At 46.9% G+C, this 18,258-nt stretch overlaps 1 long non-coding RNA gene across 1 annotated transcript; it reads left to right on the forward strand.

Annotated features, from left to right (window-relative positions):
- The first annotated feature begins 9,464 nt into the window (after positions 1-9,464).
- Positions 9,465-17,028, forward strand: LOC116083477. The gene is made up of 2 exons (XR_004115737.1): positions 9,465-9,581; positions 16,540-17,028. It is a non-coding gene; the product is annotated as an uncharacterized LOC116083477 (long non-coding RNA).
- The last annotated feature ends 1,230 nt before the right edge of the window (positions 17,029-18,258 follow it).

Genomic DNA, 18,258 nt, shown 5'->3' on the forward strand with positions numbered 1-18,258 from the left:
CCCAAGTCTATGTCCTGATGGCACTTAGATGTGGACCCTATGTGACCTGGAACTATTAGGGTGACTAATAGGGTGGGAACTATTATGGGTTATCCATGGACAAGAGGCCTACACCAGCACACAACACTCTGTCGTCTAAGTGAGGCCCCGTGTCATGTGCTGCCTGAAGGCCTCAGCAGATGTTGGCATCACACCCTTGGACTCTCAGCCCCCAAAACCCTGAACTACATAAATCATCATTCTTTATAAACTGTTTGGCCTGTGGTATTTGTTACAGCATCAAAAATCAGCCTAAGGCAGGTTAAGTCCTTTAACGTCCATTGGATGATGGGTCATCGTTTACCTCCAAAAGCCATGTAGGTGACAGTTGCTCAGGCTGGTTCGCAGTGACCGCATTGTCTTTTTTAAAAACTGAGACATCTGAATTATCCCTTGTCCATTGATCAAGGACAAGCAGCTATCAGTGCTAAGCAGGTGGAGGAGGGAGGTCAGAGTAAAGGTCCACTGGCAAGCCCCAGAGTGGGAGTTCAATTCCCAGCACCCACATGATGGAAGGAGAGAACAAAGTCCTACACATTGGCCTCTGACCCCCACACTGTGGCACAGTAGTACCCACGCTCACAAACACATAAGTAAATTGTAAAGATGTAAGAAACCCAGGGTCATCCTCAGCTACGTAAAGAAAGAAGTGTGGGTTCTATTTGTTCCATCCTGAACCCCTGTGTGGTGTGAAGACACAGCTTGCTGTAGGCTTTAAGAGTTTACAGTCGCCCAACAGAAAGGTCAGAAGTCAAGAACCAGGAGCCCTGCTCCAAAGACAGCTTGCAACCAGCTGGTGCCCAGCTCTAAGGCCCTCTCCTCTCCACAGTGCTTACTTAAGCAGTGTGGAAGAGGTCCACATCCCCGACACTCCGTCACCCATCCTCAGGAGAGTGAAAATGTCTGTATCTTCACCAAGAGCCTTCACTGCAAGCAAATGGGCAGTGAGCTCCCCACAACACACACATGGACAAGTATTTTATGTGTGTCAGTGGTTTTTGCCTGCGTGTTCGTCTGCAAGCCACTTAGGGGGCTGCTGCCTCCTCACAAATACTTGAAAAGGCATAGGATCCCCAGGATCCTATGGAGCCATCCTGTGGGTGTTGAGAACCAAACCTGGTCCTCTGGGACAGCAGCCAGTGCTCTTAATGGGCAAGCCATTTTTCCCAGTCCCTTGACCTTAAACTTGGGCCCTCCTAAAAGGCCAACCACCTGGGCCATTTCTTTCTTTTAATGTGGGAGAAAATTCACAAATACTAAGTTAAAATAATGTTCATGTGAGTCCTTTCCCACATCCCCCCTACTTTCCTTCCTTTTCCCTTTCTCCTTTCTTCTCTCTTCCTCTTCCACACCCACCCTGAGAGTTTGGCTGTGTAGCCCTGTCTAGTCTTAAACTATCTATATAGCCCAGGCTTGCCTGCTGTATTCCTATCTTAGCCAACTAAGTGCAGAGATTTTAGGCACAAGATGCCATCTATATCCAGTCCCATTTTTAAATTAGTTCTGACTATTGTCAGGCTGAACAAGTTCTGCTTGTATTTCTTCTAGACACGGACTCTTCCCTGATAAATGATTTACAAATCTTTCCTCCCATTCTGTGGGTTGCTGGAGAAGATTAAGTTTTAATTGCAGTTTTATCAAGTCTCCTTATTGTGTTTGGGCTTATCTCAGAAGCAAAATGCAACATCATAAATTTTACATTTAGATCTTTGATCCGATTTAATTTTTTATAGAGTGGAACCAAAATTGTTGTATTTGTTGAAAAGCCACTCTTCCCCCATGGCTGCTCCTGGCATTGTTGACTCACCAGACAGACCACATACATGTGGGGCTTCTTGTGGGCCCTCAGCTCTATTCCACTGGTCTGCACGTCCACCTGACGCCCATCCCACACCATCCTGATTCCATCACTGTGGAGTAAAACCAGAATCCAGGAATGAAGACTGCTCGACCCTGTCTGTCTTCTCAATCATTTCAGCATCCTGCACGATCCACTTATTTTGGGTGGGGAGAGGGTGGCATATGTTTGTGTTGTAAGTAGTATATAAGTGTGTGTATATATGTGTGTGTGATGGGGGAGTGCAAACTCCTGTGTGTGTACATGTGTTGGCCAGGTAAAGACCTACTGGGTGTCCTGCTCTATTTTCTTTTTCCCCTTGAGAGAGGGTTTCACTGAACCTAGGGCTTTCAGTTTTCCAGCTACGCTGGCTAGCCAACAAATCTGGGCAAACCTCCTGCCTTTGCTCTGCCTCCTGTCTTTGATCCAATTCTCTGGTTGAAGTTTTGCTTGGCCACACTCAGCTTCTTACATGGGTGCTTGGGATTTGAACTCAGGTACTCAAGCTTACACAGCAAACACTCTTTCTTTCTTACCTTAATAGCTTTTAATGTGAAGTAGACGCTGGTGGTCTGTCTGAATCGCCTTGTATTAAATTCACTGTCAGTCTTAACTGTTGCAACAGATTACTCCTTTGTTGGGTTTCGTTTCGATTAATTTCATTTAGTTTCGTTTTGTTTGGTTTGACTTGGTTTGCTGTTTGTTTTTCAAGACGGTGTTTCTTTGTGTAGCCTTGGGTGTCCTGGAACTAGCTCAGAAGACCAGGATGGCAAAACAGATCACTTGTTAAATTCGCAACTACTAGGGGTTTGTTTAGGCCTTCTGCTTCATGACCATTTTATTGACATTTCTGCCCATAATTATACTCAACGATTTATACATACAAAAATACTAAAGATAGTGAAAAAGGAGACAGAGAGGGGGGTTTATGTTGTGCCTCTGGACTGTGCCTCTGGACTACAGAACAGACTCTGCCCATCTATGGGAGACTTCAGAACCAGAGTAGACTCTGACCAGGCAGTTGGATGACCAACCACTCAATAAGTAACAGAGGTCCAGGGAGGCCCTGGAGTTCTGACTTATGTAAGTTAGCCTGACTTCACTCATCCCAGGGATTCCAAAGAGCAACTAGCCCTGAGATCTGTTCCCTCTCTCCCTCCCTCCCTCCCTCCCTCCCTCCCAGGCCCACCCTAGGCTTTATGCTCTCTGTCAGATTCTTCAGGAGGGCCAGCCCTGAGGTCAGCAATAAAGAGTCCAAGAGCAACAAGGGCTGGACCGCAGGGGTGGCAGCGTCCAGGAGCAAAAAGCCGAGCCAGGCATCCCTACTGATTGTGTGTTGGGATCCTGAGCTTGGTGAGTCTCTGGAAAGATTGATCAGACATGTTTATGGATTACTCTCCTGACTAAGACATTCTAGGAGAAAAGGATGGTGCAGTGACTGTTGATACAAAGGAAATAAGAGATGGCTTATGACAAAGCTCAAGATGGGTGACCGCAGGCTTGGGGATAGGGATTCAAGTGCCCCAGAACGACACGTTCCCTCTGGATGTCTGTGTGACCTTTTTTAGTTACAGAATGAAAAAAGGCACAGTCGAGAAGCTTTCCCAGATACATCAGGGTCAACATTAGGTAAGCAGGTCACAGCAGAGAGCAGGAATCTCTGCTGCGAGCCTCTCCTGCCCTCTTAGCTCAGGGATTGGTGAAGGCTCCAGGTCCACTAAAGTTAACCCATTTCAAAGGCTTCGTCTCTCCTCATCAGCATGTTAGCTCAGACACGGAGGTGGCTGTTAACAGACTAAAGATGTCCCAGGAAAATTTGGCTCTGGACTTGCAACATTCCAACTCCACAATCACGGAGTTCTAATTAATCAATCAGTCTGAAAGCTCCTCAGCACCAATGTGGCTTTCAAGGGAAACTTGCATTCACTCGAAGGATCTGGAAGATCCCAGGACGGGTTCCTTTGAGTCAGTCATCAAGGAGAGCATTCTCTCTGTCAGATAATTCCAGAGGCACATGCAGGAAGACCTCTGCCCAGGGAAACCCAGGTGGGGATCAAGGCCTCTATGAGGGTTAGTCTGGTGAACACATTCTGCTCAGTAGCTGGCCATGGTGCCTGTAACTCAAGACCCAGCAATGAGACCGTAAGTGTGGGATGGAGCCAGACATTTGTACAAAGTGTCTGAAACAAGCAGGAAGTTGGTTGCCTCTCCAGGCACTGTGTTAAGCTCACCCAGTTTAGCTCAGTATATACACAAGACTTCTCTGAGGCCTTGGACCAAGGTATAAATCCTGTTTGTCCTATGTATTGACAATATTGGTAGTAGTAACAGCAGTTAGGCACTCATTCAGCAAATATCTGTTGGATGTATATGTTCAATGAGGCATTATATATGAACAAGAAAACAAAGAGGATCAGGCAGACATTACTCTTGTCCATTTCCATGTGTCTGCTGGGGCGGCGGAGTCCACCTGTTCTGCAATACTGGGGACACAGGGACATATGTGTGGGAGCTTCAGATCTGAAGCAAATCTCGGGCAAACTAAACAAATTGGTAGCTCTTCTCTTTCCTGGAAACTTTGAAGAGCAAGTCCTAGCAAAAACCTTGGCTTTGAATTTCTGGGCTCCAAAACTCAAAGAATATGCTTGTGTCACACTGAGCCACCCTTGGTCTCAGCCCTTTGTCACAATAGCCCCAGGAGAGGTTTGCATCTCCAGGAGGCTAGCCTGCAGCTCCAGAACTGAGAGGCTGTGGAGGACCCAGCTCGGGTCCCCAGAGCTAAGCTGCCAGCACAGAGCCCACAGGGACAGGTATGGGCATTGCCTATGAACACATGCCTCTGCTCTCCACTGCAGCAGCTCTCTTTACTCTGGGGTGCTTCCATGGAAGGCTGTGCAGGCTTCATAATGAGAAGGAAAGGTATAAATGAGCAGAGTATCTTTCAGCAAAATATACACCCGGTCCCTAATTCTGTTCCTGGCTTACGATAGACACAGAGCATGTGGCAGCATACTGTTGCCCAGACAACTCATTCCGACTCAAATTATCTCTTTCAGATGCTGGCAAGTAAAACCTCGTCTCTCCTCCCTTCCTCTTCTCTTCCCTCACTTCCTTCTTCCACCCTGCCTTTCCTTACTGCTCTTCCTTTTCTCCTTTCTCTTCCTCCTCTCCTTCCTCAGTCCCTCTTCTCCTCCCTCTCTTCCTCCATTCCTTTTTTTTTTTTTTTTTCCTGTTACTGGGACTGCCTTCTGATACAGCTGAGCTTCGCTGAGCCTATCTGCTCCCTGGTAGCCTCCACAGCTGCGCTGACCTGTGCCCCGCTGACCCAGATTCCCCCTTAATCTCAGACTTGAGCACGTAGACAGGCTGTTCTGATTTTACTAGGCGGCAGGTGGTTTTTGCTAATCACATAGAGTCTCTTAAGATGCCCATTAAAATAAACGTCACTCAGCCGATTTGAGATGATGAACAAATGTTCCTCAGGGCCAGCTACAGGAACAGGAAGTCAGAGGCAGCCCAGGGTAAGGGCTGATGGCCATCAGGTGTCACGTGATAGAGCACTTTCTTTTTTTTTCACTCACTGGATAATCATGTAAATAGGGCGTGAGCCCAGCCTGTGGTCACTCATCAGGAGCCCAAAGAGGATGAAGTATGGTTGCTTTAGCTTGCACTCTAGTGTTGTGATAAACACCATGACCAAAAGAAGGTGAGGAGGAATGTGCTTATTTGGCTCACAAGTCATAGTCAGTCATGAAGGTAAGGTGGGGCAAGAACTGGAGGCAGGAAATTAAACACAGGCCATGAAAGAACACTGCTTATTGTCTTGTTCATTTTGGCGTACCCAGCCTTTCTTACACACCTCAAGACCACCTGCCCAGGGTAGCACTGCCCATGGTGGGCTGGGTCCTTCAACATCAATCACTGATTAAGAGAATCTCCCTTAGACTTGTCTACAGTCTAGTGGAGGCATTTTTCAGTTGAGGTTCCCTCTTCCCAGATGATCCTGGTTTGTGTCAAGTTAACAAAAACCTCCCCAGCATCATGGTCTTCATCTTAGTGAGGACTTTGGGATGACTCCAGGGAAGACTGCAACAAAATGTTTAATGGTAGGTAAATACGGAGTATTTTAAAGATTTATTTCATTTTTATTGATGCATGTATGTGTGTGCATGCTCATATGCATGTCCATAAATGTGTGTGTGTGTGTGTGTGTGTGTGTGTGTGTGTGTGAATGTATGTTGTAAAGTAAGTAGGGAGGGCCAGTATACAAGCTCAGTACATGAAAGGCTAGATGCAGGCAGGAATCTCCTACCCTCACCCAGGCTATGTCTAGAACCCAACCCAACGCGGATGCTTGTGATGAGCTTAGGCCCTGACTTGTCCTGGGGAGTGGGTAGTGATGACAGTGAGCTGGCCAACTACCACCACCAAACTCTTTACTGTCATTTGAGTCATCTGTTTACCTACCTTGCCAGCATTTAGGGAGATGACAAACTGCAGGGGATGGCTTCGTGGATGAGATTTAAAAGGAAAACCTCCGGAAGCACAATATCCAACCAGGCTTGCTCAGGTCTGCTGGAAGAAGCATCTAGACAACAGACAGCTCTACAAGAATGGTTACCCTGAGCGCTGGCTCACAGGGCTGCCCTAGCTCAGTGGCATCCACTGAAGGTAGAGCCCTGAGCCCCAGGTATCTGACCCAGCCCTCTCTGCTGGCTTCGGGTGTTTTGGAGATGATTTTTGGCATTCATTTGCTTGTAGAGGCATGGCATGGTTTGTATTTCATGTAGCTATCTGCCCTTTCCTTGCGGGAAGGACACCCTTCTCCAGTGTGGCCTCTTCCCAACTTAAAGAACTGCATCCCAGTGCATCCTGTTTCCAAATAAGGTTGCTCTGAAATCCCTGGGCCTGGCATGTCAACCTGTAAGTTTGGAGGGGACACCACACCGGCTCAACCTATAAAGTCTGTGGTGGCACAAATCTCAGCACAGAGGCTAAGGCAAAGGATCATGAGCTCAAACCAGGCCGAGCTGTGCTACATCCTCTCAAAAACACTGCATCTTAATGTATTCAAGTTGACTCAAGTGGTTTTCCTATGTGTAACAACAAGGGCAGTGGAAATATCTGATTGATAAAATTACCCAAAACACTAAGTTTTCCAAAGCTATGCATACCCACACTGCACACTGCCTCACACGTGCTCCAGGTCTGTCAGAGAGAAGTGTGTGGGTGTACCCACTGACTGATGCAGCCAGACATCAGAGAGCAGCACTCCTGACATCTGCTGAAAATCCAGTGTGCCTGCAGGAGGCGGGTGAGTAAGCTGTGATGTGTTAGAACAGCAGGGTTCTACGTACTTCACATGAAGCAAAGCAAACCCCAGCAGCCAACCAGACACCACAGATCCATGCTTTCATCCCTCTGACACCTTGTCCAAGAGCAGGCAGGAGATGCTGGGCAGACAGGGCAGTGGTGACCCTTGACCTCTGAGGTTGAGAAGTAACAAAGGGTCCTTTGGAATCTGGAGGCTGGGGACTATGAGATTAGGGGATATTCTATTTCTTTGGACGTTAGTTGCACTTGTGCATTTAGTTTCTGAAATTCTGCTGTTCTGAGCGCACGGTAATACAAGTTTCATGCATTCATTATGCTGTAGGAAAAGTAAACTAACAGGACCATCTCATCTCTACTGATTTCTAGTGTAATTATCTCGGGAGTTAGTTATGAATCTAAATAGAAATAAGAATGTGGATATAAGAATACAGCTTTCCATCTCTGTAGAAAAATTCCCGAGACATTCATCTTAAAGAGAAGAAAGTTTTGTTTTGGCTCCTAGTCTCACAGTTCAGAGATTCAGTTCATGTGCAGTTGGGTCTGTTGCTCCGGGCTGTGGAGAGGCATTCATAAAGGGAGCCCAGCAGAGGAAACAGTTCATCTGGGGGTAGCTGGAAAGTGTATGCTGGAGATAGGTGCTGGAGGGGTGCAGGGGGGTGGGGTTGGCTGGGTCACAACAATGACAAGGGCATGCCCCTTCCTTCTCACAACCCTACTGCCTCAAAGTAGCACTATTCACAGTAGTGAATAAAGAAAGTGCACACCTAGACACAGATCAGTTCAGATCTGTTTTGTCCCCAAGTGTGGTCTGTCTTAGTTCCAAATTCCCACTTAAATGTTTTGCCCCCAAGTGACTCTTATTTCCAAACTCCCCCTTAAATTTTTCCTGAGCTACCTGGCTCATAGAAGGCAGTTACAGGATTGGCTGCCAGATTTCCATCTTCCTGACATGGATGACAGAATGTTTTTGGTGATGGTGATTTTTTTAAATTTTGTTTTGTTTTGTTTTGCTTTGCTGTTGTTTTTCCTGGAGACTTTTTGGTCTTGGAGTCCCACTGTGTAGTCCTGGCTGGCTTGGAATTTGCTATGTAAATCAGGCTGGCCTCAGCTATGTGGTCATCCCCCACCTCAGCATCCCAAGTACTGGATGACAGTCATGGCTGACTTAATGTGTTTGTGCAGCTGGAAGTCAGATGATTCAGGGATGCTCAGAGAATCCCTTTCCGTATTACATAGCGTTTCTCATCTGACAGAGACTTGAGACGAGGAGAGAGCAGAAGGTAACTCCTGCGACTCCCTTATCAGATTCTCTGACCTCCACTTAACCACAGACAACCACACCTGTGAGTTCAGAGACTGTGGTGTGAGGGCCTTGAGGGCCTCCCAGATCCCAGCTGGCCTCTAGTTCTCAATTCTTTCCTTCCTTCTCCTTGTGTGCATCCCGTACCTGCACAGATGAGTGAGGAGGAGGCTCATGTAGCAGCAAGGACATGGGACACTGGTCAGACGCAAATTGTAGACCACCATCCAAATGTTAGTGTGTGTCAGTATATTGATATTTGAGATACTCAAGAGAAGTATTTATTTGGAACTCAAATTTAACCACATGGATGACGTTTTGTCTGGCAACCGTTCCACACATCTCTTGCCACAGTTGGAGGGGATGAAGAACTGAGACCTGTACTACACAGATACGGGATGTGCCACGTCAGCTCCAGGTCCTGGGACCTTACAGCATGACTAGATCAGGAGATAGCATCTTCAGGGAAGTAGTCATGCTAAAATGTGGGGTTGGGCAGGGATTGGGGTGAGTTCTAATCCAATTTGGCTGTTGTCCTGGGAGGACATCCCAGGTGAGGACACATCTGCAAGTCATCAAGGAAAGGTGCCCCAGGAGCCTTGCACCTGCTGACACCTGCTCATTTGAACCATCAGCCTCTGGAACGGCAAGTAAGTGTATGTCTGTTGTTTGAGGTGCCCAGCCTATGAGCTGGTTATGGCGGTCCAAGTGGGCTAGACACAGCTCATGTGCTTGGAGAAAGAAAGGAGAAACATTCTGAAAAAGGCATGGTGAAGAGAAGGCCTCCGGACATGGGTGTGGGGACCAGGAGAAAGGCCCCACAACAATGCCAACTTCCTCCTTCCCTCCACACCCTTCCCCTTTTCTTCCTCCTCCTCCCCCTCTCCTCCCCAACATCCTGCCTCTTGGCACCGATACCTTGTCTCCAAGGCAACTCCTCCCTCCTGCCCCAAGGGGAGAGAGATAAGCATCTGAGCTCCAGGCTCCCTCCTGCAGCTGCCAGATCTTTACGGAGGTGGATCCACCCTTGAGCCTGGATTCCTGACTTTTGCCACAGGACATTATTGCAGGGTGAGTTATGGTGAAGCAGACTGGGGTTTATGGAGTGAAGTTTTTAAGCTGGGAGTGGTGTCTCCGGTCACCCTAGGAGGTACAGGCAGGAAGGTCCAGAGATCAGGGTATTTCCAGCCACATAGTTTGAGGCTAGTCCAAGACTCAAAAAGGTTGTCAAAAAAATAAAAAGGCAAAGTAAAATAAAAAAGGTTTTAAGGTTTCTTCTTATTATCTGAGTTTAGTTACCTGTCTCTGTGTGTATCCATGTGTATGTATGTCTGTATATGTGTCTGTGTGTTAATGTGCGTGTCTGTGTTGTGTCATCTGTGTGAATGTCAGTGTGTGTCCATGTGTCTCTGTGTATGTCCATGTGCTCTTGAATGCAGTGCCTTCGGAGGAGAGGATGAACTGAGCTGCCCAACGTGGGTGGTGGGATCCGAATTCCTGTCCTCTGTAAGAGCAATATGTGCTCATAGCCACTGAACCATCTCTCCATTCTCAAGGAAAAGGTTTTAATGTCAATTAAAGTAGAGCCCTGAGGCTGGTGAGAGGCGGAGCTTAGAGAAAAGACGCTGTACATCCAAGATGTGAGTGCTGCTTCTTAGGGTCACATTTGAGTGTCTCAGCAGTGTGGTCCTGGTAGCTTTTGAAGTTGCATTGTTCAGAGAGTCTCTCTCTCCCTCCCTCCCTCCCTCTCTCTCTTTCTCTCTCTCTGACTCCTGTTTGTACATGTGAGCTCTCAGCTACTGCTCCGGCACCATGCTGTCTGCTATGTTGAACATGGACTCACCCTCTGAAACGTGAGTCCCAGCAAAGCCTTTCTTCTCTAAGTTACCTTGGACATGGTGCTTTGTTATGGCAATAAAAAAGTAACTGAGACTCTAACCTAACAGGACATCTAAAATCACCCCATAAGGTCAACAGTGTCAGATTAGGGCCTGAGGCTCTAGTAGCCCCCAGTCTCTGCCACTGGAACAGCCTAGGGCACTAGTTTCCAGGGTCTAGGTCACTCTTGGCTAACTAAGACAGGATCCCCAGCACAGCTCAGTCTCTAGCCATTAAGAACATTCCCTAAGGGATATCTGGGTGCAGCTCCCCCACTGGGTAACCCAGGTAAGTTTCCCACATCCCAACACACTGAACCGATCCAAAGGCCCATGTCAACACAAGTCCCTGGCTCAGAAGGAAGGCTGACCCAAGGTTATTGAAACTGGACAAAGCAGGATTCTTGTGTGATTTTTCACCTGGACCTGGGAGTTTGTGAGAGGCCTGGAATCTCACTTCCCACCGAGGACCTAAGAATCAAAGCTACATTTCAACAAGGCATAGGCTGGGTGGACACACGGGCAAGCTAGAGCAACCTGCTCCAGCCCAAAGCCTTGGTTACTGCTGAGAGAGTGAAGACCTGAGAGAACGGAACAGGGCCACCCCCAACTCCAACTTCAGTTGCTGTTTAATTCACATGTTCTGGGAAACATGCTGACAGGCATGCAGACACCCTCTTGCAGCTTGCTCATCTTCTGAAGATTCCTGGTTTCTCTGAAACCTGACGATTTCAGGTCACGTACAAAGGGTCCCTCATCCTGCTACAAGGAATCTAGGCACAAAGTCCAGAAACCATGGAAAGGAAAGAGCAGACTTGGGGATAAAGACGCTGCAAGACACAACAGATGAGGTTCTTTTCATCTCTTCAGTTAAACAGTAGCTAGACTTGGGGAGGGGCTGCGGGGCAGGAAGGGGGCAGTGACTCAATGATAGGGCACTTGCTTAGCTTGCACTAAGCTCCTGAGCTCCTGGGTTCTGTGCCTAGCCTTGTGGAGAGAGAGAGAGAGAGAGAGAGAGAGAGAGAGAGAGAGAGAGAGAGAGAGAGAGAGAGAATTGTGACCTTAAGGGCAGCACTGAGACCTGAGTTGTAGCTTAATGGTAGAGTACTTGCCCACCATATGCAAGATCCCGTGTTCAATCCCCAGCACCTGGAGGAGAGTGGCAGGGAGAAGTACAGGGGAGGGGTGTAAAGAGATACTCTGTGGAAGACGGATCACTCGCTGTCAGAAGCATCTTCCAGCCTTGAGTGGGAGAAAGATGAGCTCCCGTCAACCCTCTCAGTGTAGGTTGCTTTCAGCCTATTGTGAGACCACAAAATCAGAGGAAAAGGCCTCGGCCAACAACCATGCCCAGCTCTTCCTGTTTCGGAGACTGCAGGACTGGAATGACAGTGTTAGTCAGAAGCTGATGGCTTCCACTTCCCCTTCCTGAGGGCATCCACCGAATGATGAAACTTATTCCTCTCCATCCCAAGACACAACAAGCGAGCCTTTACTTGCCTAGCCCGGACGCCAGTTACTCAGCATCTTGTTAGCTAGTGGAGGTGGGTGACCACACTAAATGCCACACTCAGAGACAAATCTGAAACGTTGCAATAACAATAACATCTCTGGGGTCTTCCTGGGTGTTGCCATCTGCCTCAGTTGAAGGCAGCTGTCTCTCATTGTCACGTTCCTAACACCTCACATCTCCACCCCAGCTCCTGCTCACACACAAGGCACATGCTTATTGTGGATATCACAGAGGAAAAGAAGGTCACTTCTTTTTGGGGGGAGAGAGGGGTCAAGACAGGGTTTCTCTGTGTAGTCCTGGCTGTCCTGGAACTCACTCTGTAGACCAGGCTGGCCTCGAACTCAGAAATCCACCTGCCTCTGCCTCCCAAGTGCTGGGATTAAAGGTGTGAGCCACCACTGCAGGACAGTCACTTTTTTTTTCCTTTCCGAAATATTCTTTTTTTTATTAGATATTTTCTTTATTTACATGTCATATGATATCTCCTTTCCCAGTTTCCCCTAAAAGAAAAAACCAACAAAAAACAAACAAACAAACAAGGACAGTCACTTTTTTTTTTTCAATATTTTTTTAACATGAATCACTGTAGCTGTCTTCAGACACACCAGAAGAGGGCATCAGATCCCATTACGGATAGTTGTGAGCCACCATGTGGTTGCTGGGAATTGAACTCAGGACCTATGGAAGAGCAGACAGTGCTTCTAACCACTGAGCCATCTCTCAGTCACTTCTTAAAAGACAGCTTTAGGGGCAGGGACTGTCCAGGTGGCAGCGACAGAGCTCAGGAAAAGGGCAGGCCTACCTGGAATGTCCTGGGCTGCCATGACCAAGCACCACATGTGGTGGATTAAACAGAGGAGCTTGCCGGCGCAGTCCTGAAGTGGAAAGTTTGAAACGTGCAAGGGAGGATCCTCTGCTGTGGTCTTTGTGAACCGTGCCCCACAGGCTTGGGCATTTGAATGCGTGGTACCCAGGAGGTGGCTCTGTTTGAGAAGGTCACACAAAGCTTAGGTGGAGTGGAAGAAAGAGGGGTCACGTTGGGTAGTAGACCTTGAGGTTTTGTACTCTAGCCCCGCCCTACTTCCTGGTTGCTCTCAGCTTCTTGGCAGCAGACACAATGTGACCAGCTGCCTCCTAGTTCTGCAACCATGACTTGCCCACCATGAGAGATGCATCCCCTTGGACTGTACACAGAAATACATCCTCTTCTTTAAGTTGCTTCTGATTAGGTACTTGGTCACAGCAACCGGAAGAGCACTTATCCCAGCTCCTGGCCATCCTTGGTGCTCTTGGCATAGAGTTCACCTTGTAAAACTGCAGTCCGTTTGAACACATTCATAATAAACTCAGAGTCACCAATAATGTGTCGACTTCAAAGTAAGGAAAATCAAAGCGCTTCCCCTTGGTGTTATTTAACCAAGAGCAAGCCCAGATTTGAACCCTCTGCTTCTCCTGTGTGTTTTTCTGTCTCCTTGTCTCTGTCTATATGAGTCTGAACCTGTACCTCTCTGAAGGTTGCCTTGTGAATCTGTTCCTCTGTTTGAGTGTCTGTACCTAGCAAAGTGTCCTCCTGTTTTGTTTTTTTTTGTTGTTGTTTTGTTTTGTTTTTTTTATTGGACAGTACAAAAAGTTTCACATGGGGAAGGAATTTGGGAGACTTTATAGAAATCCTTAACAGAATTTTACAAGGGATTAAGTCACTAATGCCAGTTGACCCTAACTGTAGCCCACGCAGTTGTCTCGCCAGCAAGAAGACACGCGGACACTAGGTTCCTTCTGCAGCAACATTTATTGTCTCCATCCATAGGGAAAAAAGGGTCAAGCCAATAATCCGCACTGCTTATATACACCACAGTGCGGCGTGTCTGCCCATGATTGGCTGTTCGCTCATTACCCTACGTAATGCCCCGGGATGGGCCGTGACATGGCGTCTTTTTCACTCTACGCACATGTGCAAACAGTTCTCTATGCACATGGGCAAACAGTTGTTTACTAGGAGTTAACAGCGGAAGTAGGTGCCATCTTGCCATGGCGAATGCCTCTCCAGCTTCACAGCTCCCCACACCTAACTAACCCAGATGACTGGCTAACTAACTAACTAACTAACTAACTAACTAACTAACAGTATTATAAGCATCACTGGTTATTGAGCAATACCCATATGTTGTGTTCAACATTTATGGTAGTGTGCTGGCTAGTTTTATGTCGACTTGACACAAGCTAGAGTTACCTGAAACAAAGAAACCTGTTGAGGAAATGCCTCCATGAGATCCAGCTATAAGGCATTTTTAAAATTAGTGATTGAATGGGGAAGGACCCAGCCCATTGTGGGTTGTGCCATCTCTGGGCTGGTGGTCCAGGGCTTTATAAGAAAGCAGGCTGAGCAAGCCATGGAGAGCAAGCCAGTCAGCAGCACCCCTCCATGGCCTCCGCATCAGCTCCTGCCTCCAGGTTCCTGCTCTGAGTCCCTGCCCTGACTTCATTCAGCGATGAACTATAATGTGCAAGTGTAAGCCAAATAAATGCTTTCCTCCCCAAGTCGCTTTTGACCATGGTGTTCATTGCAACAACAGAAACCCTAAGACAGGTAGATACCATTTTATAAGACCACTTTCAACCTATATTTCTGTTTCCAGGAAATGGTTATCAACACACACACACACACACACACACACACACACACCATACACACTCATGCACTATTCTTGGGTCAGGGTCATGGAAGAATATATAATGGAAGATTAGAGCTATGCATTGGCTTAAATTGTAAAAGTTGCTTACACGGGAAATCTAGGGCAAGTTCTCTTAAAGGCAGGTGAAATAGACAGGCTGCTACTCAGTAGGATAGCAGTCTTAAACCATGAGTGACCTTAAGGTGTTTTGTTCACTTTGGCTGTGAGGCCCAGCAAAAGTTCCAGTGTTCGAGAATGTAAGAGATTTTCTCATCGTAATGTGTTACTGCAGTAACATCCCTGGTCAGAAGAAAAGGAACTGAGTCACGTTTGTGGCCCCGAGGAAAGACACTATGTTCTGAATACTTAGGTCACTAATAGCTAAAGCAACCTTCTAAGATGACTGTGGGGCCAAGGAATTCAGGTAGAGAGACATACTCCTGCCCTCTCCTCTAAATAAAAAAATGGGCCTGTCAATCACCTGGACAGGAACAGAATCTTCAGGAAAGCTGTCTGTTTAAGGGGTTTTAAAAAAATAGTATAATGACTACCTAAAATGTAGGCAGGCACAGGGTTGTAACTGGCCATTGTCTACGCCTTTGCTCCGTGTGGTCGTAAGCCCTTACCCATTTGCCAAGTTCCCTGTGGACCTCATAGGAATTTTTTCAATGGAGATTGTAAAGACCAGAGAGGTCTAGGAAGTCCAGAGCAGGACTAGCTACAGTCTCCAGCCACTAAAGCATTGTTTGCCATAGGAAATGGGGGATGGGGGCCAGTGTCCATCCTCATTGCTAGCTCAAGCCAGCATGTACAAGGAAGCCTGTAGCCCTCCACTCTTCTCAGGCACCCAAAGTGGGACCCCACTGAGATAAGTGAGATCCCAGAACCAACTGAGAGAAGATACACTCTCACCTCCTATGGCTCCAACACAAGTCCTCTGTGCGTCTACAGTGTGAATTCAAGAGCTAGGACTGGCCCAGGCTCAAGCAGGTCTCCCTGTCAGGCTGGCTCACTCACCCCCTCCCCTGTGAGTCTCTCAGTAACCATGTGGGCCGGCCACCTTGCTGGCGTCTATGCTCCTGGCTTACAGATTTTTATCCTTCAGCCTAGACGATTCTAAACTCTGATCCTTATTACTCTGTGTGCCAGGACCATCAGCATCACCTAAAGTTAGAAAGTAGATTTTAAGTCTATGCCACATCTGCAAAAGCAGTCTGCATTCCCGGCACCCTCCCCGTTAAGACCCCCGGGATCCACTGTTTGGGGAGGAGCTTACAGAGACAGCAGCAAAGTCTGCCCTTCCCCTCATCCCTCCATACCGCTCTGCTCTTTTCTCTCCCAGCAGAAGAGTGCCGGCTGCCTAGGAACAAGCCCATGGTTTGGAGTCGAGCAGTGTTCTTTTGGTTTATTTATTTTCCTGGAGCTTCGTCTATTTTGGGTCTCACATATCATTCTGAAAAGGCTTGAGCTGTTATCCTTGTTCAGGGTGCGGTAAGAGTGCTTAAACCAAGTTGAGAAACATTTCTCAGGTTTGTGGGCTCGCCCAGCACCAGGCCCACTCTCAGCTGGCTGCCTGCCCAGTAATCGCTGCAGACCATCTGGGTCAGGCCCTCTCCACGGCCATATCTGTTATTCTCAAAAAAGAAAGAACACTTCCCTTTCCTTTAGAACAATTCCGTTCTGGGTAGAGCAGGGCTTCTCCTCACAGCATGCCATGTCCCGCTCCATCACTCCACCCAAGTCGCATGGCAATCACGTGATCCAGTCTGCCTGTGTGTGGCATACATGTTCCTGGCAGGACTGATTGCTCCAGTGTGCACATGTGGCTAAAGCTAGCCCACTCATGGTCTGTGGAGCTGCTCACATTGAGTCCGAATGGAGTCTGAGGGATTTGTAAACTGAGGGATGTAGACATCAGTAAATACACCCCGTCTCAAACTGTACCACCTTGATTTTCTACTATTCAGAGGTTTCCTGAACAGCCACGGAAGGAGCAGTGCCCATCTCAGACAAGCTCCAGATCAAAGTCGGAGCCTGAGGAAGTCTCCCTTCTGAAGCTGTTCCAGTCCTAAAGACCCCAGACTTGGAGCTCCTCAGAGTCCTAAATCATTCTGCTCTCAGTCTGAACTGCTTTGAACTTGATTTGTCATTTGTCACTAAAAAGGTTTTAAAAAAAATCCCCATCCTGGAAGTCTTTCAGTGGCTGCCATGTGGAGACAGCATCTTAACCTCCCAGTGTAGCTCCGTGCCCCGCATTTCCCCAGTGGAAACATAGCTCCTGCCCTTGATCTTCAACGATGCAGGTTCCTGCTGGGCTCGCCCCGCTCCTTGCTCCCTCTGGATGCTGAAGCACCTGCACCTGGGCAGCTGCACTATTCTGTGTGATGGCAATCAGCTGCATGTGTTTCCTTCATCGTGAGCCTGAGAGCCTGCCATTAAAGCCATCTTGAAACCCACAATGTCTCTGACTATTAATATTCACAGAGCCTTCAAACTTACCCTGAGGCTTGTGAACTCAGTGTCTGTGAACATATTGTGCTGTAGTAAATGTGGAATTTTTAAAACAATATTTTCAGAAGGCAGCGGCTGGAGATGGTTCAGTGGTTTTGAATTCCTGCTCCTTTTGCAGGGGACCAGATTTAGTTCCTGGCACTTAGGCAGTTCACAACTCCACCTCCATGGGAATATGATGCCCTCTGCTGGTCTCCATAGCTAACTGCACTTATGCAAGCCCACAAATGTACACACTTATATACAATTTTAAAAATTTTTAAAAAAAAAAAACTAAAAAATATTTTCAGAAGTGAAAGGATTCTGGGCTATGTGTATAGAGGCAACACTGAACTGCTCCAGTCTCTGCTCACTTTACTTCTTTACATCAAGCATATGCTAGTATTTCTAAAACAGTAGAATCTGGCAAAGATTCTATTTTTTTTTTCTATTCTATTTTTTTTTTCAAAACAACTTTTAGACCACATTTTCAAAGTTTTTTTTTCAGATATTTACTACTTAAAAACTTAATTTTTATAAAATGTAAGTGAACTGCAGCAAAATAGGTTATGCCACATTGGGAAAAATAAAAATAAAAAAATAATAAGTAAATTAATTAATAATAAAATAAATAAAGTAAAATCATTAATTCCTTCTGGGCAATGGTGGCACACACCTTTCATCCTAGCCCTTTCGAGGTCGAGGCAGGATCTCTGTGAGTTCAAAGCCAGCCTGGTCTACAGAGCTAGAGCCAGAGCCAGTTTCAAAAATAATTAATAATAATAATAATGATAATAATAATAATAATAATTCCATTGCTAATTTTAAAGAAAAATCCTGACTAGTCCAAGCAATCCTAAAGAGAAAGATCACAGCTGGAGGTATTATAAAACCTGACTTCAAGTTGTATTGCAATGCTATAGGGTTGATGCTAGCCTGGTCTTGGCATTAAAAACAGGTCAACTAATGGAACAGAAGAGTGGATAGTGAAAAGCTATAGCCACTTGACAGAGGTAACCATGACATATAGTGGGAAAAGATACAGCAAGTCATGCTGACAAAACTGGATAGCCACATGCAGAAGAGTGAAATCAGAACTTGATCTTTCATCCTGTACAAAAATCAACTAGAAGCCAGGTATGGTGGCACAGCCATCAACCCCAGAACTTGGGAGTCAGAGGCAGGCTGATCTCTGA

Source organism: Mastomys coucha, unplaced genomic scaffold (genome assembly GCF_008632895.1).
Source record: "Mastomys coucha isolate ucsf_1 unplaced genomic scaffold, UCSF_Mcou_1 pScaffold8, whole genome shotgun sequence".
Classification (NCBI taxonomy): Eukaryota; Metazoa; Chordata; class Mammalia; order Rodentia; family Muridae; genus Mastomys; species Mastomys coucha.